Source organism: Paramisgurnus dabryanus, chromosome 21 (genome assembly GCF_030506205.2).
Source record: "Paramisgurnus dabryanus chromosome 21, PD_genome_1.1, whole genome shotgun sequence".
NCBI classification, from domain to species: domain Eukaryota; kingdom Metazoa; phylum Chordata; class Actinopteri; order Cypriniformes; family Cobitidae; genus Paramisgurnus; species Paramisgurnus dabryanus.
The window spans coordinates 24099402-24126365 of record NC_133357.1 but is presented as its reverse complement, the minus strand read 5'-3'; the positions used below and the strand labels follow the sequence as shown (position 1 = coordinate 24126365).

General features: G+C 38.2%; 1 pseudogene; it reads left to right on the top strand.

Moving 5' to 3' along the window:
- The window catches only part of LOC135772834 (interferon-induced very large GTPase 1-like), a 97469-nt pseudogene that overhangs the window by 43504 nt on the left and 27001 nt on the right, over positions 1–26964 (top strand).

The following is a 26964-nucleotide window of genomic DNA, read 5'->3' as shown; positions in this document are numbered from 1 at the left end:
ACAGACTGTTTTTAAACGGGGTTGGATAAATATTTTTTGCTTTGATGTGTGTGATTTTGGTTAGATGACAGTTAGTTGTACATTACAGTTTGACAAGAGTTTACAGTTTGACAAAAGCAAAATGTTTTGTTTTATTGCGACTGTATACAAATTTAAAGGTGCTCTAAGCGAATTGAAGCGTTTTAGACCATAAAACATTTTTTGTTACATACCGGAAACATCTCCTCACTATCTGCTTGCAGCCTGTCCGCTGATCAAACTGTAAAAAAACCCGATCTCTGTAGACAGCCCAGGCTTCACAAACGGCAATATCAACAAATGGCCAAACCTAGCCAGCACAAAACAAAACAAAGTATTCCAGCCAATAAACGGCAAGAAGGATTTGGGGGTGGGGGTTGGGCGCGTTCATGAAAGCACGGAAGGGAGGGGGAGGGGGAGGAGTTAGCTATGCTCTGTCTGTTTGAAAACAGTTCAAACATCAACAGGAAGTGACGTCGCACATTATTCGCTTAGAGCGCCTTTAAGCAAACACTTTGCCGTTTGAATTATGTCCCATATGAACAAAATGACAGAGTATGTATTGTTTTTATGTTTCCACTGTTCAATCGCGCCCGCACCTCTCTCTCTCTCACACACACACACACGGCGCGTGCGCACACACTCACATCACGTCTTTCTCTAACACTAGTTGCGCATTACGTTAATTTTCACGTGAGTTTTATTTATTTTTATATCGTGTATATTATATTATAATGTCACGTGTCCTGCTACTACTGGCACTTAGCTCTTGCTGATGTGAAGTTAACTCGTCTGTCCCTCATCATGACCAGGCTGTGGATGCTCAGGCTTTCAAACATAGACGCTCGCGAATTCCGGGAATCTGTGGACCAATCACGGCTAGTAGGCCGACTCTTCTCCCTCGTTTTTTTACACGTAGCAGCATATAAGTGATCGTATTAGTGCCTCTGCTGTTGGCTGTTCATATTTATTAGACTTTTTTGCCATCGGCCGGGCGACGGCCCTCCGTTGAACGGCCGTTCTGGACTTTTCCAGAACGCACAGATTGCCAATCCGTCCCTGGGTGAAGTAGTTGACTGCGTAGATCTTGTAGTTATGACCCTCTGGAAGAGTGGAGGCGAGCTTCATCACAATATCACCTGATAGTCCAAGTTCAGATTTGGCTTGTCGTATTCCATTGACACTCCCTTGGTACACATCAAAGTCACAGAGCATGGCAGAGATTCCAGTTCTCACCCACAGTTTGAACCCCCATGGGTGTGGCTTGCCGGGCATATATTGCTTGATGTTACTGAATCTCCCCTTGAAAGGAATCATCATTTCATCCACAGAGTTGTGCTCTTCGGGTACCACCTGCAGGCATCTCTCCCTGAATGAATTCAGCCATGGTCTGAGTTTCCAGAGTTTGTCCTTCTTTTCCATCTCTGACACAGTCAAGTTGTTTACAAAGTGTAGTGAAGTCAACAGAGATTGGAATCTGTTGCGGGACATCACATCAGAAACAGGAGTGTACCGTGTGTCTGTCTCCCAATACATGCGGACTCCAGGCATTTGCATTAGGCCCATCTTCAGGTACATGTCAAGCATCTTCTCAATTTCCTTACTATTGGTGTTGACAGATGTTCCACTTTTTTGCAAGCTGTACTCATTTGTGTTTCTTGTCAAAGCCTCAATCATGTCTTCTGTCACAAACTTTTGGAAGTACGCCAGTGGGGTAAGGAGGGAGGTGGCATCATTGGTAATTTCTGAACCAGAGAAATCGGTATTGGGACTGATAAAATCCTTTTTCAGCCAGCGAAATCTGTCCCGGGGCACAGTGTGTTTAATTGGTTGGGGCTTGATTTCCACATCATCATTGGCTGGGCAGTCAATGGGTTGGTGGTTTTCTTTGTCCATTTCACCTGCATCTTCATTCTCTGAGTCACTTGAATCCGTGTCGTCTGAGTCGATTTCAAAATCGCTCTCTCCATTTTGGACAAAAGCAATCACATCCTGCACACTGAATAAAATACCTTTCTGTGGCATTCTGAAATGGAAAAAGTAAAAAAAAATGAAGTTGAATATGTGAATAATACAAATGGGTCTTACATTGTAGTAGATAAACTGAAATAATAGACAGGGTGGTAGACCATGTGGGTAGAAATCTAAGTATTGCCATTAGCATGCCCATAAGTATTATAATTTCAATTAAGTGATAATCAACATTTCACTACATTCAAACAATACTGTCTATTGCAGCCTATTATGCTCTCTACTTATCATACTAAAGGAACACATGCATCCCCCCAGAGCACTTACAAGTTCACATTCAAGACCATTCGCACCTGTCCCTGGACAATGCAACAGGCATCCCAAAAATTCCAGAACATTCAGAATCTGTTTTTCTATCTCCTAATGCTACTAACAGCTGCTTGGGCAACATTGAGAAAAAATGGCTCAGGATCATTTAGAAGTTAAAAAACAAACAAAAAAACTACAAAGATACAGGGAGTTTCAAATTCTGCCATAGATGCTGAAGTTTCAAATATCCCATAACATTTTTTCATGTGTTTAATAATGGTCTAAGCTAAACTAAGTAAAACAATTAACAGAAAAACACATTTAGAGCTTAGTTACAATTAATCATGTAATACTACATTTCTACTACATTTATTTTTCAATTTGTGATCATTTGAAAAGTGCAGTGTCCTTATGTAATGTGTAAGGTGCACAGGGTATTTTGACTACCACTCTGACCCAATGTTGTAGAATTACAACATAGACATAACAAGCTCTAAATCAAATTTGATGAAAGTTTTCCAAAATAACTAAATATGTACATGTTCTAGACATTGTAATAAACACCCAAAAAAATATTTAAGCAATGTTACTTACTTTAATCCTGACAAATCCAGTCATGCAAAAAAAGGAGTTGAGCTCAGCGGGAAGTTTGCAGGTAGAGTGAGTTCATAGCCAGATGACCGGACCTATAAACACTTCTTCTATCCAATAGGATTGTGAGGACAAACAATAGGACCCATTAACTATGTAAATGTGGTTTTGAGAGGAAAAAAACATTTGCAGGCATTTTTTTTTAATTGTTAAAAGTGATGTTGTAAATTTGCAACCGTGGGTCTTACAGGGTTAAAAAATGTGCGCAAATAATTAATACAATTCACTTCGACTGCGCTACAATTTCCCAGTGGAAGAACATGTTTATTTATTCACAGAGAACCAATCATATCACTTCTGGAATAATGTATGCAATATGCATAGCGCGAGTGTGAGGGAGAACGGAGTCTGTTTGAATGTTAAAACAAAAAAGGATTTTACTTGCGAAAATTAAGATTATAACAGCAGCGGTCATTATGAGACCTTAGCTTCTGCCGGGGACTTCAAGCTGCGCTGCAAGAACGACAGGCTGATGACATCAAAGTCCCGCGAGGGTGAGTCGAGAAATCATCGGAAGAGTTTGCTTTCAAACAGCTCTCGCGGCACGTTGATGTCATCCGTATGTCCGTTCCTGTGTTATAGTATGAAGTCGAACACACGTATAAATTATCCCTTTTAGTGATGTACCAATGTTCAGATATGTTTTACTGAAAATATTTACAATTATCTTTAATGAGCATCGTTATAGCCTGTTGATTTCTGCAACTGCCATACCCTGCCATACGCAAACGCCGCCCCTGTATGTAACCCTTGTTCCCTAAAGGAAGGGAACGAAGACGTCACGTCGCCACAGTTTTTTGTTCCATTGCTGATTACAGGCCGGGCTCTGATGCTCGGCTTTCTCAGCCGGCGGGGCAGCGCCGGCAGATGCAAAAACACCATCTGCTGGGTGTTTAACATTATTTCTTAAAATATCTTTTCTTGTGTTAGTCAAAAAAAAAGAAATTCATACAGGTTTAGAACAACATGAGGATAAGTAAATGATGACAGAATTTTCATTTTAAAGTGAACTATCCCTTTAAAGTGCCCGTATTATGAAAAACTCACTTTTTCTGGGTTTTGGGGTGTTCGTTTGTGTCTCTGATGCTCCCACACGCATACAAACTTGGAAAAAAATCCATCCATGCTGTTTTGAGTGAGATACAGGTTTCTGAATGTCCTCTGCCTTGAGTCTCAGATTGCGCCAGTTAAAACTCAGCTCCGTTGTGACGTAACAAACCGTTTCGTCACATTCAGTTTGAATTTTCATGCCCACCACCCCACTTGCAGGTCTCCACCCACCAGGTAGCTAGAGAGCACAGAGCAGTCACACCCTCTGTGCTGTTATCATGTCTCACGGAAATAACAGCAATTTGGATATTATCAGAGCCATGGATATGGCTCTGGATATTATGGATTATACTCCCGCCTACTTTTAAAAGCAAAGTTTTAACACGTGGTTTTTGGAACCCGGAATAATCTTATATACACTACAGTGTGTTACCGAAATGTGATGTAAACAACAGACTATCACAGACGGTCACTATGTATCTATATTTCACGGATTATACGCATTTGTGGACAAAAATGGTCATTGAATTTATTTTATTGGACTTTCATGGATCATTCACACATCTGAAACAGTCTGGATTCGATTCGCGATCGTTGTATCAACAAAAAAAGGTAAGAAGTCACGTTATATTTTGCATGTTGTCGTCTTTGGTCACAAAATACAACATTAGAGCATGTTTATCTCAAAACAGAGATCATACATTGATGCTAATCCCGTAAATTATACCTTTTAAATGTATAGTGATGTTATAGATATTTTTGCAGGCTAGATAGTTTGCAGCGTGGTTTCGAAAGTTAAAAAAAATATTTAACGGCTTTATTTCACAATTCTACAAGAACTAAGTAATAGTGCTTTTCCAAACTAACCGAGACCGGGCCTTACCGCCCCGGCTTTTCTGACGAGGCTAACACCCGAGCATCTAATAACTGTTACGGTCCGGACCTCCCGCTAGCTTCTAGCAATTAGCACGCGGTCCACAAGCAGTATACATCCCCCGCCGGGTCTTAATTTCTGTAATTTGCGATAATAATGCGTTTGAAAATGTTTTATAACGGGAATATGTTAGCATTGTCCTGGGAAAACGAGTTTATTGTTGAAACTGCTACATCACAATTTACGCTGGAATCTTTGTGTGTCATGATGAGTTTGACACACCGAGACCGGCCCTTAGCGCCCTGGCTTTTCTGATGAGGCTAACCCCCGAGCCTCTAATAACTGTAACGGTCTGGACCTCCCGCTAGCTTCTAGCAATTAGCACGCATTCCACAAGCAGTATACATCCCCCGCCGGGTCTTAATTTCTGTAATTTGCGAAAATAATGCGTTTGAAAATGTTTTATAACTGGAATATGTTAGTATTGTCCAGGGAAAACGTGTTTATTGTTGAGATTGCTACATCAAAATTTACTCTGGAATCATTGTGTGTCATGAGTTTCTTCTCCTGTAGTGTAACGTTACTTATAAGTGATACTTTTCTGCTTGATTTGTCTGTTGGCAACAAAAACCGTTAATAATAATAATATATAAAATAATAACACAGTTTGGTCTGTACTGCTCACGATATCACTATGCACGCGCACATGACGTTAGTAGTGGGGCGTGATCAAAGGAGCAGTAGCTCATAAATATGTAATGACTAGCTCAAAACGGCACAATCTAAACTGCCCTGAAAAAGAGGCTACTAGAGATGGGTAACAATCTTTTCCTACAAGCTATTTCGAGCAAACAACTTTTGAAACATGCTTTATGGAACTCATACACCTATATAACTTGTGGAAAAGCTATCATAATATGGGCACTTTAACAGAAGAGGGAAAATAACTTTTGAAAAACTGGTTAAATGGGTGCGAGGTTCCAGACATTACTGACTCTTTTCCCAGAATAGGTGTGAGGCCAAGTTTGATAAAGAGGACTCTTGGTGTTTTAAGAATGATTTTCGTTTCACTTTTTTAACTCAATTAGGGGGAAAAGTGTTTATACCATTTGTGTTAAAGTTTTAAATAAAGAAAAGTTGAGAAATAGGCTGAATCCAAAATCGCATACTTACTGAGTAGGTACTGAATTTCACTGAGTACCTACTTAACGAGCGCTAAGACAGTATGTATGTTCGCGTTAGTATGGACAGCGTCCGCCATGTTGACGTTAACATGTGACCTATGACTAGTAGACTTGTTCGAGTTCATGCGAAACCACAAGAAACGACAGGAGGATGACACCACAAGAGCGACTCGAAATCAGACTTCTCCGTATGATTTCTGGAATTGCTCTCACGGTACTTTGATGTCATCTGCCTCTTGGTTCTTGCAGCTTTGCATTAACGCGAACAAACCTAATAACAGGCATGAAAACTTATGCGTTTGTATGAGGGACAGGTGCACTAACACCTGATTGCATCAGTAACTTGACAACTCTACTACGGTCTCTGTCAGTGTTACAGATATTATATTACACATTATTTTTTTAGTGGCAAAAATAAGTAAAACAAGCAGACTGTTTTTAATATGTATTGACAGATGACAGCTGTGCTTGGATACAAACTAGACAATGCAGACCATGTGATTATAAATATTTTAGTGAATCAACAAATTTATTGTATTTACTTTAAACAACAGGAAACATGAATAAAAAAATGTATGAATAAAAAAATTTATGAATAAAACATCACAATAAATGAAAATGTATAGAAGTGAATACCATATGAAACAAAACTTTTTTCAAATTTATTTTTCTAACAAACTATCACATATTTACTGCCATCTCAACACAGCTGTGATAATTCTAAAGCTTTATTTTCATGAATCAGCTGAGCACTTTGTGGTAAATCCTGGGTCTGTGCGTGAAGGCAGGGTGCTGGAACAGCCCTGTGTTTCGAAATCACCCAATTGGCTGGTCTCCGGTCGATATGTCGATTGCTTTGCTTTCGCGTGGCATCATGGGAAAGCTGGGATAGAAGTGTCCATCCGATGCATGCTTCAGAATCTGGGCGGACTCAGTAGGGTATCTGGGAATTTCTCGCCTACTTATTTAGTAAATACTGAGGATTCGGACATACTACTCTGTTCACGTACTGTTTCCATTACTATATTGTAGGTAAGTAGGCGGTTTCGGACGATACTTAAGTACACGTGCCTCTGAATCTCGCGAGAAATAGTCCAAAATCCCGGTAATTTTCACCTACCCTTTTATGTATACTAAGGTTTTGGACATACTATTCGTTCGTCATTTTAAAAATAAACTTGGCTTTGTTCTGTGTATCAATGTAATTTCAGGACAGATCGAATGACACTTTGAATGCATGTGCACGATAGCATTATGGGGAGTTATTTAAAGTCAAACAGCAACGAAAACTGGGGTTACCTAAAGTAAACTGTCTGTATATCTTGTAAGTCCTCTACACTTTATTTTAGTTTTGAAATCATGAAAGTAGCTTGTCTGTTTAACTTCTAGTGGCAGCTGATTTGTATGGATATTTAAGGTAGCCTATAAAAAGGTATTGCAATCTATGAATATATACATAGTCTGATAAATAACTTTATACATATTGGTTCAGTAAGAGGGAAATTCTTCTTTATACCCAGCTAAAATAAAAAACAATAAAAGTTTTCTAGGAGGTGTTCACCTGTAGTTTTTTACGTTTAGGGTTTTTGCAATTAGTACCTCAAAAATACATATTAGTATCTCAAAGGTACATATTGGTACTAAATGTTTACATATTTGTACCTAATGGTCCATACAATTAACTTTTTAAAGGGTGCTGCCCCACTGACAGCTAGGTTACATATTTTGACTTTTTTCTAACAATGTAGGTTCTTAAGGTACGGTAATCTACCCAAAATTGTATTCTGTTTTGTATTCCTGTAAAGGTACCAAACAGAAACTTACACTGTAAAAAATTAGCTGTAATTATGCAGCTGGTTGCCAGTAACTTACTGTAGACTATAGAGGATAAAGACTAAAAATGTTCATTAAAAAACTGTTGCGAGCAAAAAACATAAATGTAAAATCGACAGTAAGTTACTGGCAGCTAGATGCCAGTAATACCCAGTAATACTGTAATTTCTAAAGATTTTTTTTACAGTGTAGGGTATACAGCCCCAGTGACAGAAAAGGTACAGTTTTGTACCTTTATTTCTGACAGTGTATAAGTGAAACATTTAGTTAGAACTATTAAATAGTTATCAACATGACATGACTATTTCATTACTAATGAACATTATTAATTCTTTACAGGCAAACAGATCTCCACAGACAAAGGACTCTCCACATACAAACACATCTCAAAACAAAGAGGAATCTTCACAGACAGACAAATCACCACTAACAGGTGATTCTCAACATTTGTTAATCTCCTGTAATATTTCTTGTAATGAATTTTTGGTTTAGGCTACGCCAATTTCCAGATACAATTTCTTTTAGATTGCAACAGATACAAATACACATACAGATGGTTCTGCTGCACACCCCTATTTGACACGTAAAAATACCAGTAGGAAAGTTGCTTGAATATATTTGTTACCAAACTTTATAAAACTGTCTATCCCCCTTTAAGACAAAATCCAGTATGGTGGAAAATTTCCTAATTTCCTTACTTGAATTTTTAGACTAAATATACAGTTTTGAAAAATACAGCTTTAGGTTTTCAAGATTAAGAGTACTGTAAATTCAAAACACCAAATTCAAGTGCAGAAATTGAGATCGCACAGAAAGTGGGTCATAGGTCAAGCTTCCGGGTTGCACAGGGAAGAGTTGTAGATCTCTGAAAAATCTAACGGACAGCTACATGCAGACAAATGCTAATATGCTTTGACTTTGATACCCTTCTGCTATCACTCCAGAAATTTATTTAAGTTTGAAACAGCATTTGTTCAAATAGATCTCTTCATATGCATGATTAACACGTTCAGAGGACTCTTTCCCAACCATTGATGAGTTATCTCGTCAATTAAGAGACAAGCTACCCTGCTAATGATGCTATTATCCACCAGGTGGTGCTCTTACCAAATAAAACACTAAAGCATTCTCTTCACTCAGTAAAAAAACAGGGTACCGCTCAGTGCTTTAAGTGGCCCAAAAGAGGTGCCGGTACTCTATTTTTTTTTTTTTTTTTTTGCTGACTCGACTCCTATATTGAAGGGGTTTTATATTCAGCAGTCAACAGACGACCTTGTAAAAAATAATAAATCCTTTTAGAAGTTTGTGGATTTGCTTGAGCTAGAAATATCTACTGAACATAAATAAAATGTGCAAAAGGTAGATATGTGAATAAAATTTTCAAGAATAACAAAATACTGGCCATTTGAAACTTGAAAGTCATCACTTTATTTTGTCCCATTGTTTTCCATTTTGCGGGTGGTAAAACTCCAGTGGTCGTCATCGTTCAAATTAACTGAATAATTATCACTTGTAGTTGAGCAATTAAACTAAATATCTATTACAATTTCAAGAATGTTTTTACCCTGCACATTGCCTGAGGAAATCCGAAGTTGCTTGAACCAAACTGACAGCCGTGACACAGCGGAGATTGTCACGTACCTACAAAAGGGTATTGGATAAAGCTTGCGCCTGACCTGTAGCTGTCATTCTGGCTTGGTGGGATGTCAGCCAGCGAGTCCTCTGATTCTGACCTTATTCTTTTACTATTCAATTCAATTTTATTTATATAGCGCTTTTCACAAAAGTCAATTGTTTCAAAGCAGCTTTACATAAATAGAAGCAGTGGAAAGCACAGCAAACGACAGATAGCACAACAAAATACATGATAGCATGAGCAGTTAAATTTGCTGCGGCTATGACTCAATATTATAATTGCACGTATTACTAAAGCAACGTATAGAAGAGGAAGCTAGGTAAAGCCCAAAAAGGCTGCCTCCCCGGGGTGAAAAACCCCCTAGGAGAAAAAAAACCCCGGGCTTTTATCCGAGGAAAAATAAGTCCTAGGAGGGAAAAACCCTTGGGAGAACGGAAATGGAGATTTAGCGGAGATTAAGCGGTTCTGCCGGTGATCGTTGGTCAGGTAACAGCTGGGCATAACGTTGAAGGACAGCCAGTAGATCAGAGGTGTGCCGACTTTCACATCTACCGGGACTGGGTCTGTTTACCCGAGGACGAGACAGGGAGAGAAAAACAAAATCGTATTAGCGTAGCGGCCGTTCATATGTATTGAAGTGTCACACAGTGATGTGGTTTAACTCAGCTTAGTTCCAGACAGACTAAATATTGCGGCATAATTATGTTATCCACAGTTGAGGATTTAGCAAATTGGCGGGCCCAATGCGAGGGTATATATGGTAAATAAGGGTCACCTTCCGATCTTTAAGAGAAAATGAAACCTGACGACCCGTTTGACTAAGGCCTAAAGCCCCACTGTCGTCGTTAATGCAGGTTCAGTGGCAAACGGGTCTATATTGTATACCATTTACAGGACCAGGAGAAAACGCCAAAAACATCGCAACCCGACCATACGTACTACTCAGACTCTAAAACAAGGAGGGCATATTAAGTGTTCATTGTATTTTCATTTTAACCGAGCAGATATGGTTGCGCTTTTCACACACAAAAACACACCTCTCCAGTCCAGACCACACTGACTGACAGTCAGCGGCAAAAGCGACGCATGCGCTTTTAACTTGTAAACGCAAGGATGTATGGGTAATGTAGTCTCTGCTCTCAGTGGGATGAATTAGGAAGCGTACATTGTGAATCAGACACTCTGTGTGTGTCTCAATCAGCTCCCTTGTTCAGTAGTCAGGGCACTGATCAGGGAGTCGGCCATTTTAAGGGCTGTCTCAATCGCAAAATCCGTCCAGTGCACTGGAACGTTCGTTCCCTAAAAATTCCCACAATGCAACGCAAAAACCAGTGAGCATCGATGGTCCCTATGTTCCCTAACCGGAAATCACGTGAACTTTTCTGAAGCTCGCCAACCGAACATCACGTGATCCAACTCAATAAACTTTATGAAATTTTACAGAACTTTTATAAAGACAAACGTTTGTTTTAGTTGTAAATATAAACACACATTGCTACACAGTAAGGAACCACAATCCACTCAATATTTAAAGTAATAATATTTATTTAAAATTGTAAATATATTTATTACATTTAAAATGTAATTATATGCCTCCAATTTTATGCACAGATATGTAAGAGAATAGTGACAGCATTTTTCACAATGTACTGTTTTTAAAATTAAGTCAGAGAGATGTTGGTTTTGCCGGTTGTTGATGAGTAACAGCTGTGAATAATCACAACGCGCTTAAGCAGCCACGTGACAGAAAAATAAGTGAACATTGTCCCAATGTGAAGTGAGCTAGGGTCCTTACCAGTGCCCGAACCTGTGTACACAATATACTGATTCACGACCTCGGGAGCTAGGGAACGAATTGAGACACACGGGCTGAAAAGCGGCAGCGCAGCCAAAGGATTAAATTAAACCTCTGATTTTTAAACAGATGTGCAAATGAGCGTTCCGGTACGGTAAAAGCACGTTCTTGGCGCACAGAGAGGTGGTGGTACCCTCAAGAGCTATATTTAGAAGTGGCGGTACTGAGTACCGGCGCGTTCCGGCCCACTTAAAGCACTGGTACCGCTTTAGATTATGACCGAAATGTACCGCATAATTCAACATAATTTACAGTGTACCTATTTGTAACAATAGAGTACCTTTACAGTACGTACTTGTAGATAAGGGGAATGTGCTACATTTGGGGTAATGTTGGAGTAAGGATATGAACAAATGAAGTATCTATCATGTAAGTATTTTATAACTACATGGTACCTATTGTAGTAGTACGTTGTATGAATGACTGTACTATGCAACAGTTTATGGGTAATATGGAGAAATATACAGATTTTTTATTATGATTTTATTTTTAATTTTTCATATTCAGTACAGTCAATGTACGAGCCACGTCAGCAAATAAAATATAATATGATACAACACATCAATTTTATTCAGTATAGACATGCTGTATAACTAATATGCTATAGCAATGGTGCAGCTATTTTATTTGGTTATCAGTGTTTCAAGGCAAGTAAAATGAAAAATAATATCTTCTCTCTGTAATTACTTTGAAAATATATATTGTTCCAGTTATGTGAAAGTTATGGTGTAACTGTAACATTTGCGGGCGTTAAAGTGGTGCTTTATTTCCCACGTTTTTATATATAGGATAAATACAATAAATATACACAAACTTCTTTTTTCTGATGAACACAAAAGAAGATATTTTAAGAAATGATGGTAAACACACAGCAGTAAGTGACCATTGACTTCCATAGTAGGAAAAAAAATATTTTGGAAGTATTGTGATAAATGATGAAGAAAATATTTTGAGAAATGATGGTAAGCACACAATTGAAAGTGCCCATTAAATTCCATCATATTTTTTATTCCTACTATGGAAGTCTATGGTCACTATCTGCTGTGTGTTTACCATCATTGCTCAAAATATCTTCTTTTGTGTTTATCAGAAAATAGAAATTCATACAGGCTTAGAACAACATGAGGATGAGTAAATGATGACAGAATTTTCATTTTAACTATCACTTTAAAGGGTACATGTCATACAAATCAGACTTTTTTCATGTTTAAGTGCTATAATTGTGTCCCCAGTGCTTCTATCCACCTAGAAAATGTCAACCCAGTAACCTAGTTTTGGTAAACCATTCTCTGCAAGCATGTGGAAAAAATAGGTCACTGTAATTTCACTCCGATTGTGATGTCAGAATAGGATAATACCGCCCCCTTTATCTGCACTATCCATCCACAGCAAATGTACAGAGATAAAGAGAGGGAGAAAATTATTTACAGAACAACTGAGTTTCAATTGCAACAAACCACCATCACAGTGATCAGTGTATGCACTTCATCCGCTCATTTGCAATAACTTAAACAAAAAGGCAGACAATACGCCTACTTAATCCTGGTCGTAGATTTGCAGTAACAAAGGATACATCAATTTACTTGTAGTCAATAATTCAGAGTAAGGCAGAATAAATCTAAACGTAACAATTTACTAACCAGGTAAGAAAAACATAATTCAGAAGCCATTTTTGACACTGTTATGTCTCACGGGAGGGGTGTCATCTCTGACACTACAGAAACACTGAACCACAATATGCAGAGATGTCATTTTTGTCCACTAGTATTGAGCTATTCTGCTATTTCTTTTATATTATTTCTTTAAGTATTGGACAATTTTCAGGGCACAATAGCGTGCTAGCTGGGATTACAATATTTTTTACACCCCTTTAACATGAAAAATCTGCATAAAACGTATGAAAACATATTATTCTATAGAGCGAGAGCAGAAGTATCATAAAGTCGAAGCAAAATAGCGACTGTCTATTTTAACCGTTTTAAACTGACAAATCTTCTGAATGTGTTAATCATGCATGAAGAGATCCAATTGAACAAATGCCATTTAAAACTTAATTTCATTTCCTGGAGTGAAAGCAGAAGGGTAAGTCAAACATGGGCGTCGGAAGCAAATGAAAAGTGGGTGGGTCCCCACATACCCCCCCCCCCCGAAAAATACATTTACTGCAATAGATGACATTTTCATGTTTCCTTTTAATTAGCCTGAACATTTGCGTTTATTAAATTAAAGACAGTAGCCTATTACGGTCGAAATTCTGGTAATAGCCCTTTAAATATTTTGCAAATAATGACAGATGTCATGTTTCATTTATCTTTCTCTGTGTCATTTTTTTTCTCTACTCTGCTGACAGTAGGCTACAATGTTTATTTTTTATTTTGAGTAAATAAAAGGTAAGAAAAACGAATGAAGGAAAACTGATACAACTTTTGTATACCTTTTTTATTTGTTATACCCAATTTCTCTTTCTCTCTCTTAGAGAAATTTAAATGTGAGATTCTGGAAATGAGATCACTTTATTTTATGGTATCCGTCGGGAAACAATGCTGTCATAAGAGTTTGAGCATGTGTACTTCTAAAACACCAGTGGCGGTTCTACACGGAGGCCAAGGGTGGCCCGTGCCTCTGTAGACATGTCCCTGGCCACCCCTGTGGCCACCCCGTGCTGACCAAATAAAAAAGTATAAATTTATTTTGATTTTACACGCGAGCGCCAAAAGCGGAACTAATGCGACGCAACGTTCTACACGGGCAAATTAGAGTGGCGCACCCGACCACTAGCCGCCTGTGGGTGCTGCTCGGCGAGTGTCTCAATCCGTTCCCAATCTCCCGATGTTGAGAATGTGTATGCAGGTTTGGGCACTGGTAAGGACTCTTGCTCACTTCACATTGGGACACCGTTCACTTGTTCTCCTGTGACGTGGCTGCGTGTTTTGTGATCATTTACAGCTGTTACTCATCAACAACCGGCAAAACCAACATCTCGCTAACTTTTTAAAGTTTACACATTGTAAAAAGCGCTGTAATTATGCTCTTACATATACGTGCATAAAATTGGAGCAATATAATTAAATGTTACATATAAAAAATTTTACAATTTAAAATAAATATTATTTTAAATACTGATTAGATTGTGGTCCCTAACTGTCTAGCAATGTGTATTTATATGTAAACTAAAACAAACGTTTGTCTTTATAAAAGTTTGCATTTCATAAAGTTTATTGAGTAGGCTTGCATGCTTTTCGGTTGGGGGGCTTTAGAAAAGAGCCCAGCTCCCCTTTTGCACCTGCACTCACTCTTGTATTAAATAAAAAAGTATATGATTGTAAAGTAAAATAAAGTTTACGGGGTAGTTTCCCAGAAAGGGACTAGTCCTAGACTAAAATAAATGTAAGAGCTGTCCAAACTGAAAACAACTTGCAATGCCATATCTTAAAATACAGCTTTGTTTTGCTTCAAAATGCACACAAGTAATGTATAATGTATGTTAAAACTAGTTATATTTCCTAATTAAACTAAGGCCTAGTCCTATCTTAAACCAATTCCTGTAACCACCCCTATAATCTTTAAATATAATTTCTTGCCATTTTTTTATGTGCCCCTCTGGTAAAATACTGGTCCCTCCTTGGCCCCCCTAGTGAAATTTGTCTAGAACCGCCACTGTAAAACACAATCGATTAAACAGAGGTATGACTTTATTAATTATCTGCAAATGTACCTCGCAAATAATAACAATAGACCAATTTCGTGTTTGCAAACAGAGATGACGTTTTTTGTGGGCGGAGCCAAACTGGTTGCAGAAAGTGACTGCTCCGCAGTAGGGCTGTGAAGTGTTTTAGCATTAAACCGTGATTTTTATGGATCCGGTGTTCTGTCGAAGTCTGATTCCCCTATGTTTCCCTTTAGTGCAATGTTTCTTATAGCGTTTTAATCACATTACGTTTATTTTTTTAGATAGATAAAAAGTTTAAATGGCTTGGCTACTGATATGCATGTATGTAATGTATATGTATTGTTCTTTTTTGCTAAATCAAATATTTTTACAGTCTGAATCGCTAAAGTACATGTAAAAGCAATACTATCATGTATTATATATAATAGCGTTTATTAAATATTTCATAATTTTCCTGTTTTTTATTATTTCTTTCTTAATAAATTATAATTGTAACATGATAAAAACGCTATAAGAAACACATGGAGGGAACAGACTTCGAAAGAACACTGGACATCTTCTCTACTTATTTTCTATTCTAATTATTAAAAGATTTCCAGATGATTTCCTCGCTCCATTCTGTCCGTTTAAGGGCTTAATGTAATCATAAACACCTACGTTTATCTTCAAATGATGTCTTTGACGATGGTATTCTATAAAAATGAAATCTTTTTTGGCATTCTTATTCTGACACTTAACAGCACAACCGGACATTTTCCAGTGAGTTATCTTGCTCTTTTCACTCGTGTCTAATTCATTTCCACTGTTTTTCTGCAACCGCATTGCGCGCGCAGCTTGCAGTGACGTAACTGTGACGTCTGCTCTAAATTGGTCTATACGTGAAGACGTTCAACTCTGTGATATCGCAAATGAAAAGTAATTGGCTTCTGTAAAAAAAACTTGAAAATATCCAGCGATCGTGCCATAATCAAAATAAACTATTTTACAGCAGTAATAATATTTAACGAGTAGCCTACACTTTTAACGTTTGAAAGGAACCACATTTAGTGCTTTAATTATCATTAAAAGCAAAACGGGAGTCTCTGTGCCTCCGCGACAGACGCAATTCTTCTGGCATCTCTCCTCATCATCTCCTCTTTTTTTCTTCTGTGTCTTGAACTTGGGGCTCGAGTCCGACCTAAGGTTCGAGCTGCCTTTAAGAACACCAAGCTAAGTTCGTTTACCGTTAATTATTAAGACTAAATGGGCAGGCAAACTCGTGAAACAATGAAAGTAAAATAATCCGCTATAATATGGTTTTACACGTCTGAAGAAAATATACTATAAATAAAGCAGTTATTAATTTTCCTAATGCATGGTTGTTTGACATTTACTTCTGTTTAAAACGTTATACATTTGGAAAATGAGGTTTTCAGCACTATGTTCGAACAGCAACTCAGCGTCCACTCACCCCCGCGAATTATGTTTAAAAGCTAAAACGGGTCCGCGGTGTAAAAAAAAGCAAAGGTTAGGGATCCCTGCTCTAGTGGAATGGATTTGGACTAACAGCGCTTTGATAAGTGAACAGACAAATGCGCTAAATTAGAGAAAAAGTGGGTGGGTCCATTATCATTGGTCTTAAAAAGTGGGTGGGTCCTGTCCCACCCACGTATAATGGTTCCGACGCCCATGAAGTCAAAGCATAGCATTTGTCTGCATGTAGCTGTCCATTGGATTTTTCTAAGATCTACTACACTTCCCTGTGCAACCCGTACTCTTGACCTATGACCCAATTTCTGTGCTATCTCAATTTCTGTGCTTTGAATTTTAGAAAATTGAATTTGGTGTTTTGAATTTACTCTTAATCTTGAAAACCTGAAGCTGTATTTTTCAAAACTGTATATTTACAGTCTTAAATTCAGGACAAAAAATTTGCTCTTCGAAAATACATATCTTTACAAATACGCCATAAAATTATTCAGTTTTATTAAATTACACTTGACTATAATTCAAGTTTATGAATTTCAAATTCAGAACGTTTTGTCAGAATTCTAGCTCCATACTTTATTACATTATCAAAAAAGACTTTGTCGGGACATAAATTTGTTTTGGCGTCTGCTAAAAACAAAAATCAATGCAGGAAATACCCTGCAAAAAATAAAACTAATAATAAAATCATTTTATAAGCTCTCGCAGGCCACATAAGCAAAATAATTTTTAAGCTCTCACGGGCCACATAAAATGATGGGGCAGGCAGGATTTGGCCCAGGCCTTGAGTTTGACACCCCTGCTTTAACGCATTTACATGCAACGCAAAATTGGGGTAATCAGCAAATCGAAATAATGTGTGATCTGGTGATCCCTTTTTCCTTAAGCTGTCTTTCTTTGATAAAAGAAAAATGTTTTATGCCTTTTTCATGACCTTACACGTTATCAGTATATTACACATAACTGGTGTGAGACTGTGCATGTAAACACACTCAATATTTCCCCAAACTGAGACCAAGAATTTGGCCAAATTTCATGCCTATAGGTTATACCATTTGGTCTGCACATTCAGTTTTATGCTCTTCACACTATTCTGAAAAAATTTAATAATAATATGCAAAAGTGCATCATTAGAAAAACACAAACCTCCTCTGATGTCTCCTCTATTCTCTATTTACCAGATTTGATTGAAAATACAGAAGACATGATGAGTAAAGCTCGTGGCTCCGTAGAGAACAGCATTCCTGACCAAATGACTGAAGATTCTAAAGCTGATGACGAAGCGAAGGTGAGTTCACAGATAACCACAGAAAACATATGGTTTTAGATTCATGATTTACACTGATGCCACTTTCACAGCACATTTTAAACCCTGCAAAAAGGGACCTAGAATGCAAAATTACTTTAACATGGTGTTATATAAAAGGGTGATAAAAATCCAACACCCCTTTTAAATAATTTCCATAAATCAGAATCAGTGTTTCAAAACAAGATGTTCCAGTTTTCCACCACATGTGACACCACCCCAAGCCTGCCCACTATTGGTTACATCTCTGCCCTATTAGATTAGATCTCACCTTAAAGTCCACAACTCCACATGAAATCAAAATTAACCTTTTTTTCACATTAGGCTTAGGAATAAAACACTGACAAAATTCGAATACAGAAGATAAAAGCTTCTCATCAAATTTCCTGTCCAATCAAAATATCTCTAAAGGCTGAAGCGCCAAACCTCCTTCATGATGCAGAAAAATCACACGCACCTGAAATCAAAAGTAGAAAGGAAGGCAGTAGAAGAGAAGACAAACAGAGCTGCTTACACAAAAAAAATAAGTCACATCACTGTTATCATTAATTTTATTCTATAATAAGTTTCATATCATATCTAAACCAGGACTCTATTAGACTTGATTTTAATGCAACTGTGGCGCTTCACAAACTGTCAAATGTGGCTTTGCTGGATTGTGCAATAAACAAAGCGTTATTGGTTATTTAAAAAAAATTGAGGGTCTTCTCAATAGTTCCACACTGACTTCCTTTTTCAGTTAAAATTACCTCACCACATTAAATGAAGCTGCACATTCCAAGGCACTTTAACTCGGTGATAATAGGCATTTTGGTTTAGTAACTACTGTAGGACCATCTGAAACTCCGCAGCACATGTGCAGTGTGACATCGCAACATTACAGTAAAATTTACATATTTAACAAAGAATCTTGCTGTTTTGTTGTGCCATTGTTTGTGGGCATTGACCATCATGTCTACATCGTTTGGGCAGAACATTACCATATCAAAAGAGTGCTCTGCGCGAGGGAGTGATCTCATTACAGATTATGAGGTGACTTGGGAGAATACCAATATTTAAAATATGTCTTTACTTTCATGCATATTATATAATCTGAGAATATTTGTGTAAGATATTAATTTAAAAGTAGACATTTCAAGCTTTATTCAGATATATGTATTGTGTTTCAACGATAAGTATTCGCTATGTTTTTAGCCTTTTTTAGTGATTCATTTTTTTGTACATTGACTTTTTCCCCCTTTGCTTTAACACTTTGAAACTGTTTTTACATTGGTGACCAATGCAATAATGGCCTCCCTCTGATGTCTTCTGATGCCCTGTTGCTTTCAGTGTTTATCTTCCTTTATCTGTCCTCTGCTGTTTGTTTTTATCCATCTCTTTACCATTTTATCTGTCGAAATCAGTCAGGACAACCAACCCTGTGGCATCACAGGCTGTGGTACGGCAAGATGGCAGCACCCTTGCATTGAAAATTGTAACAAAACCTAGAAATACCTGTTTTCTATTAAATATTTACATTTCAGGGCTCGACAGTGCAAGCGTTTTGCTAGCATTTGCGACTAAAAATAGATGCGTGCGAATTGAAAAATATATTTAGGAGCACACTTGCAAATGCGTACAGTGTTGAGACAGATAATTACTCAAGAAACAAATACAATTTTAATCCGGAATCGCAAAAAAAAAACATTCCCGTGGCTAATTTTGAGGAGAACTTAATGTTTTGCAAGTACTGCGAAGCACAGAAACGTCTCAGGTAGGGCTGTCACGATTATTCTTGCAAATGTGCGTTTTCTCAATGAATGAATTTGAATGAATTACGGCGAAATCCACATTCCAAAGCCAGTGGGCGCTCTCGTGCAAAAACTCTCTTTGTGCCACAGAAGAAGTAGCATTATAAACGCTATTCCAGGTCTATAGGAATATTTATATCGCTGTTCTTCAAATTGTTTCAGGTATTTTCTTGATAATAAAGCATATTTTGAATTATTTTGTTTAACGAGTGTTGCTTTTTTAAATGCACGTTATAAACAACTCCGATAATGATTATAGATTAATAAGGACTTCCTACTGACCAAATGCCGTAGTACACACAAATCGGGATTTCAGAGGCATTTTTAATGGGAGACGTGATTAATCGTTGCAGCCCTAGTCCCAGGTTATATCTGTAACCCTGGTTCCCTGAGAGGAGAACGAGATGCTGCATCGCCAGAGCAATGCTTTGACTGCGTCTGTAACATGAATAGAATAAAGTCCAAACAGGGGGATGATACATTATAGGCGGGATTACAAATGGACCAGTATGTATAAAAGCGCTCTGGTCGGCTTGCAGAGGTGGGCCCGAGGGCAGTTTACTTGGGCTCAGGTGCGGAAAGTGCGGTGTAATCAAAAGGAGAGATGTCTATTGCACGACCACTCATGTTCATCTGCCTTCGTAAAAACCTTCTGATGTGCGCAGCTGGGATATGTGAATGTCTAACCCCGGATTTCCACCGACTGCGGAGCGGCTGCAGATCAGCTTTGCTGCGTTACGGCTCCGCACTCCGCCGTCCGCCAATACCCACCAGATCCGTATTTGTTGCAGAGCGGCTGCGTGCTGAAGTGACGAGGACCCATGAGGTCTCGCGAATTCACGTTATGATCGGGGGATACCTAGTTCTGTCTCTGCCCATTATGTCGTTGAACTATGACGTTTTTACAAACCAGCCCAGATCACAACACGAGATCTCGCGTAGACAGAGCAGTACATCAAATCCATCCAAAATCCAAAAATAAGAAGGCTGCTAAAACATTTATTTATGCTTTATCTTTAATGTATTTATTTGAAACTCCCCCTGGCTCTGTTCTTGTCTATTATTTGTTGTTTCTGTATGAATGACTTTATTTGTGTCTGTTTGTAATGTTTGTATTGCAAATATTTAATTTAAAAAAACGTATTCAGGTATGATCACGCGATAAAGTCATGGCTCCGCCCTGCGGAGCTGTCCGGCATCCGTCAAAAATAGAAGCTCTGCGTATTTGTGCCGGATCCCTGCGGATGGCCTGAGCTGTGACGGATTCGGAGCGCAGTCAGTGGAAATACACACATTGACTTGAATGGAAACCGCAGCCGTTACGCAGTCGGTGGAAATCCGGGGTAAGCTGCACACGCGAAAGCAATAATGGTCCGCTAAAACCCCTCCCAACAGATAAAAAAAATTTACCTTTGAGGGTACCACCCCAACAACAAAAAAGGAACAGTTTTGTACAGTGCAGGGTGTGGCACCTTTTAGACCAGGGGAAGCTTTTTGATCCAAAGGCCACATCAGGTTTTGAAATATACAGGTATCACCCATCTTTGTTTTTACGATTGTAAGTGGAAATCCATATAAAGAAATGTGAAGCAGATTTTTTTTAACCTGTCGGGAGGGGTTTTAGCGGACCAATCATCTCCAACACCACCATTAGATTCAAAGACTCAGTTCAATGATCAATTAAAAAAGTTGGTACAGTAAAAAGTGCAAACATCTGTATTTTGTTGGTACAGTATTAATGTGTCACTGAGAAATCACGCTGTGAAATGAGCAGATAGGGTAATATAGGCTCAGTGTCTCGACAGGGTATCTGCTCCCTGATTCAAATTCCCTGGTCGACAAATATGACTTCCGGAAGACGCACCCGAAATCCTGGCCAGGATGCGTCCGGGAACAATGGCACATATTGTCACCCTATTTAAGCTAATTCCAAGATCAAACCCCCACGAGTGCAGCTGCCACTGTGCCTCGGCAACTGCTGGACCGAATCCGCGAGGAATGCGAGCCTGATCACCCCTCTCAAGGAGCAACAAGCACGCAGCGTGCAAATGAGAAAATGCTGGCAGTGTGCACAGCCAAATCCAACGAGAGCTGACTGTGTGTGCTGCACTCCAAAAGACCACACACAGATCATGCATGTCCCTGTTAGTAATACAATGAGGACAGGGAGGAACGCACAGTCTAGAATGGTGTTACAAACATTCAGAGGCACGCATACACAGAGTATTTGCTGACATACAGTACAGTACAGTACAGAAATACAGTAAATCATAAAGACATGCTAACTGCAGAGATGCGTATATCAGGAGAGAAAACAAGACACTGGAACCTTGCAGGCAGCTGTGGACTGCTGTAAGCTCTAAGCGAGCAAGCCGGCCTGCTTACTAAAGCTGCTGGATCAGTAATATGCTTTGTGTCTAAACAAATTGAGCTTTTGTTATGTTTTTTGTTTGTTTTTAACTCTTTCACCGCCATTGACGAGATATCTCGTCAATTAAGAGAAAACGCTTCCCCGCCAATTACGAGATTTTCCGTCTTTCCGCAATTCCGCAACTTTTTAAACTCGTAAGTACTGCCCTTTGGCAAGCGGCTGCATGTCCGTGTCTGTTTTAAAGATCGCTCTGAATGGGATCTCTATGAAAAGTCCGTCACAAAAATGGAATTATCTCTGCTTTTTGCTCAAAATGTGGTGTTTTTGCAGAAACCTACCCATATTCAAAAGCTGATTACAAAAGAACCACTAAAGGTAGGATGAAACGTTTTTTTTTTGTTTAAAAGCAGAGGGTCTGTTCTTTCATTTGGTATATTGTATGTTTATATATTTGAAGAAGAACATTTTCTGGAAGGCATTAAACTTTGGTGAAAATCATGAAAAACGCTGGCGATGGCTGGCAACTTTTTTTAAAAAATGCTGGCGGTGAAAGAGTTAAACCGAAGTATTTTAATATAGAGATGTTTTTACAGTTTAGACTGCAGTTTGTTGGTTTTGGGACAAAACAAACAAAACATCTAACAGAAAACAACAGAAAAAAAATTCGAATAATTTTAATCACTTTGCCATTCAAGACCCAATTCAACATTAGTATCATACAAAACACCCATTTAGCCACGATTGTTTTGAATAAAAGTAAACGGCTATCTCTACTATGGGCAGTTTCGAAACTCTGGTTCATGAAGCCCCAAAACATTTACAAATCTTTTGTTTCGAATTAGTGGTTCGGATATGGAGCGAATTTTGTGCCAAAATTTTACAAACAAATCCAGCATTTTGCAAACAAACTCAATCTGCTTTGCAAAGGGAAAACTTGACTCACAAACAAACAGAAAACGCTTTGCAAATATTAAAAGCGATTTGAGAGAAAATGCAGAGGTGTTACAAATATGTACTGTGTTTTGTAAATGTGACCATGATTTTTTCACAAATGTGACCATGATTGTAAGTGTTAATAATAATAAATATTTGTTAATAGTAAACAAATTCTGTGTGTCAAGACATTGAATTCAACTTACAATGCTTATCAAAAGATGCAGGATAATAAATGAAACTCTTTGGAGAAAGAGTGTGGTAGGGACATAATAAACCCAACATCGGCTGTCTGGACAGAGTGGCCAGTTCAAGCAACAGTAACCAACCAACCAGGATCATAGTCATTTGAGCACTCTGAACAAGATAAGAACCAATGTGATAACACCATTATCAATGAGTGTCTTATTAAAGGCAGGGTAGGCAGGAATTATCTAAAAAACTTTTTTACAAATTTGTTTAAACTGTCTTTATATACAAATGCATAATTAAAATGTAAGTACTCTGAAAAAGAGAGTATAAAACTCGAGTGTCTGTAGACCTCTCACGACTGTGTTAAACACAGCTCATTATTTCCATTCGGGACGAAACAAATGATTTGCTTGCGTGAATATCACTCTCTCTCGCGACCATGGCACCACCCGTTGCTATGGGATCTGCCCAGACATGCGCACACCCGATTGATTTGAACGTGCACGAGGCACTCTAGGAAGAGCAAAAGTATGGCAGAGAAAGTTCATTCACAACTCACAGTACCTGCATATCCAGTCAGTGAAAGCAAACAAGGCAAAAAAAGGAATAAACGAAGCAATCAAACGAGAGTAAATATCACGTGGCTTTTCCTCGAGTGGATGATGCGGTAGCGGTATTGTCTCCGGAGTTTAGTCCTCATCAGTGTCAACAATGCTTTCATCACGGAAACTCTTACATGCAAAACACTGGCTTAATAGTGAGTACTAAAAGCCATCCTATCTGTTTATATTCATAGTGATAAAGTTAGGTGTATTATTACATGTGATTCTGACATGATGTTATTACATGCACCGCGCTCCTCCGCTTGTCTGAGGTAAATCCTTCTCCCAGCAAAGCTGTCGGTGTCACGCGTTCATGTGTTTTGGGGGCGTGGCTTTAGAAGAAACCCAGAAGGGAGGGGGTGGAGTGAATGGAAAAATGAGCTGTGTTTAAAACAGTGGTGAGAGGTCTACAGACACTCAATTTGTATACTCTCTTTTTCAGAGTACTTACATTTGCTTATGTATTGATATATAAAGACAGTTTAAACAAATTTGTAAAAAAGTTTTTTTTAGCTAATTCCTGCCTATCCTGCCTTTACGTCCCGGGAAAAAACACTGACAGACAAGTCCAGACGTGATCCACAAATTAATGGTTCTTCTAAAAGCCAATAAAGAGATTGTGGGATCTCAGTCTGTCTAATAACAAAAAGACTTTATAACTTAAAGATGTTCCTGTAAAACACTGGAAAACTTGAATTGTTCAGTTTTTATAGAGTCCATTAAGAATAGAGTTTTGTCCAGCCACATACTAGCTAGATTATGTAGATCAGGGGTGTCAAACATGCGGCCCGCGGGCCGGATACGGCCCGCAAAGATGTCCAATCCGGCCCGCGTGATGATTTATACAGTATTATTAAATATTAAATACATATTTTAAAAACCCTTTTAGGCGGGTGTCTAGTTCCTTTTTAATATGAGAGACTTGCGGAAAGCAGCAAAACGCGGAACATAGACTAAACACGGTGCCCAAAAATCTTGCTGTTTTATTGTTACCGCTCCGCTAAAGATCCACCGATTCTGGTAATCCACTTCGTGTTTTCCCGCCCGCTCCGCAGCATCTCTGTGTCCACTCTCTGCCTGGAGAGCGAAGACGACAGTTTCCGAAGTTCGTTGCATTAACAGGTAGATTCATTACATTATATCAGTTGTTAAACCGCAGAATTAGTAATTTGTAAGTATGTTTATGTATTTCTTCCGGTAATGATTTGCTGTCAGTGTTCTAAAAGTGCTAACAACTTAGCAAGCTAACAAAAACAAAATATCCACATTCTTATTTATGTTACAATGCTTGTCTAATTGATTTAATGTTCCCGATCAGATCTAAGTTAATATAAACACTAAATTTGCTGTTGTTGGCACACTTTGTAGACAAAAAATACAAAAAACACCCATGCCTTCACAAAATAACGACAGAGAAGGGAAAGAGAGGCTTTTAGCAGCAGTTCAACATTGCAAACATGGATTCAAAGCTCCATCAAGCCAGCAGGTAAATCATATTGAATATTTAGCAGATTGTCACACTTTAATTCTTATTATATTTCCCATTATAATCACTTGTCTAAGTTGATGCTAGTAATATAACACATAATATGTATAATACTTTATTAAAACCATAATAATAGTACCACCCCCCATAGTGCCATTTTTGGTTTGGGCCACTGCCCCATCTACTGTAGCATTTTCATTTTCTAAATGACTGTTCTCATTACATATATATTTCAAAGTGAATGGTTTATAAATAATTTTGGCATGAAGGCAAAAGAAGTTAAATTAAAGCTTTTTAACCTATAAGGCCTGTGGGTTTTGTTCAGATGTAAATTTGTGTGTATAATATACAGTATGAGTGTGACCTTATGAAATGTAGTTTTCACAGAGCTGTATGTTTCTCTGGTTTTCTTGCTAAACAAATAAATTAATTGGTTTGTTTAGTTAATTTTAACACAATTATCAGCACACTAAGGTTTAAAAAAATTTTCCGGCCCGCACTTCATGGCGTTATTTACCATCCGGCCCTCAGCCTAAAATGAGTTTGACACCCCTGATGTAGATTAACATATGCAGCAGCACACCATTTAAAATCAACTGAACCAACTAGCAGCTTTTGGACCAACTGTAAGGCTGCTAATCTGCTTTGCAGATGCATTTGACCATGCCGTACATCCTCTGTAGGCAAAAATAAAACATTCTGTGGGACCCAATGCATTTTGTCCCAAAAAAATCCACTAAAATATATTGGATTTTTGCAAGCAAATGAATGGGAGAATCAACACAAACAAACTTGTGCCATAAAGAGGATGCAACCAAACTATATGACCAAGATACACCCCCTATATGACATCATTGTAAGTTAGGGCTGTCACTTTTTATTCGATTTTCGAATATGCATTCGAACTATAAATAAACCATCCGGTTTTTTAAATGCCATGTGTAGCGCATTTTTACAGTAACACCTCGTAATAGGAAGGAGGCTGAGAGTGAGACCGACGACGGCAACTGTGCGCAAGAGAGGGAATCAAATGGGACCAAAATGAATCTCATGTGCATGTCAAGATAGAATTATAGTTTGTATATAAAATGACATATTGTTTAGAGTGTTAAATATTATAGCAGAATAAAAAGCTTGTGTTAATACATTCACATTATGAAATTAGCATGTATGAAGATAATTTCATCATGTTTACAATGCAATGTAAACTTTATATTAAACAACAACAGCATTTGTCTTGTAAACGGATTTGAGATGATCATGTGATGACTGTTGCGCGTCACATTGACGACAAGTGAGATCTGCTTAAAGCGGTAAGTTTAATTTCATCTCAAGTATCAAAGGGTTTGTGCTCTCTATCATTGAAAACGGGCAAGCAAACAGCACGCGCAGGGTTAATGTACTTGTCAATGACGGCTTACAAACGCGCGGTATAGGCTGTATGTGTGCTTGTTGTCAATGACAGTTCTGGTCACAAACACGCTCAAGCGCGGGATATGTGTGCTTGTCAATGACGGGCATTAAATCCGCGGAATTCCGCGGAGTTTTCTGCCGAAATCTGCGGGCGCGAATTCAGTTTGCGTCTGCCTATATACTCCTGCTGCTATTTATGTTGTCACATTATTGTTTGTAACTGTTCTGAATCGTTTTTTATATATATAAGTTTGTTATTCATAAGTTGATAACCTGCTGTTTCAAACATTAAGTAAAAAAGTAATCCAGACAACCCTGTTTATGACTGTCACTGTTAATAACTTTGTGATTGA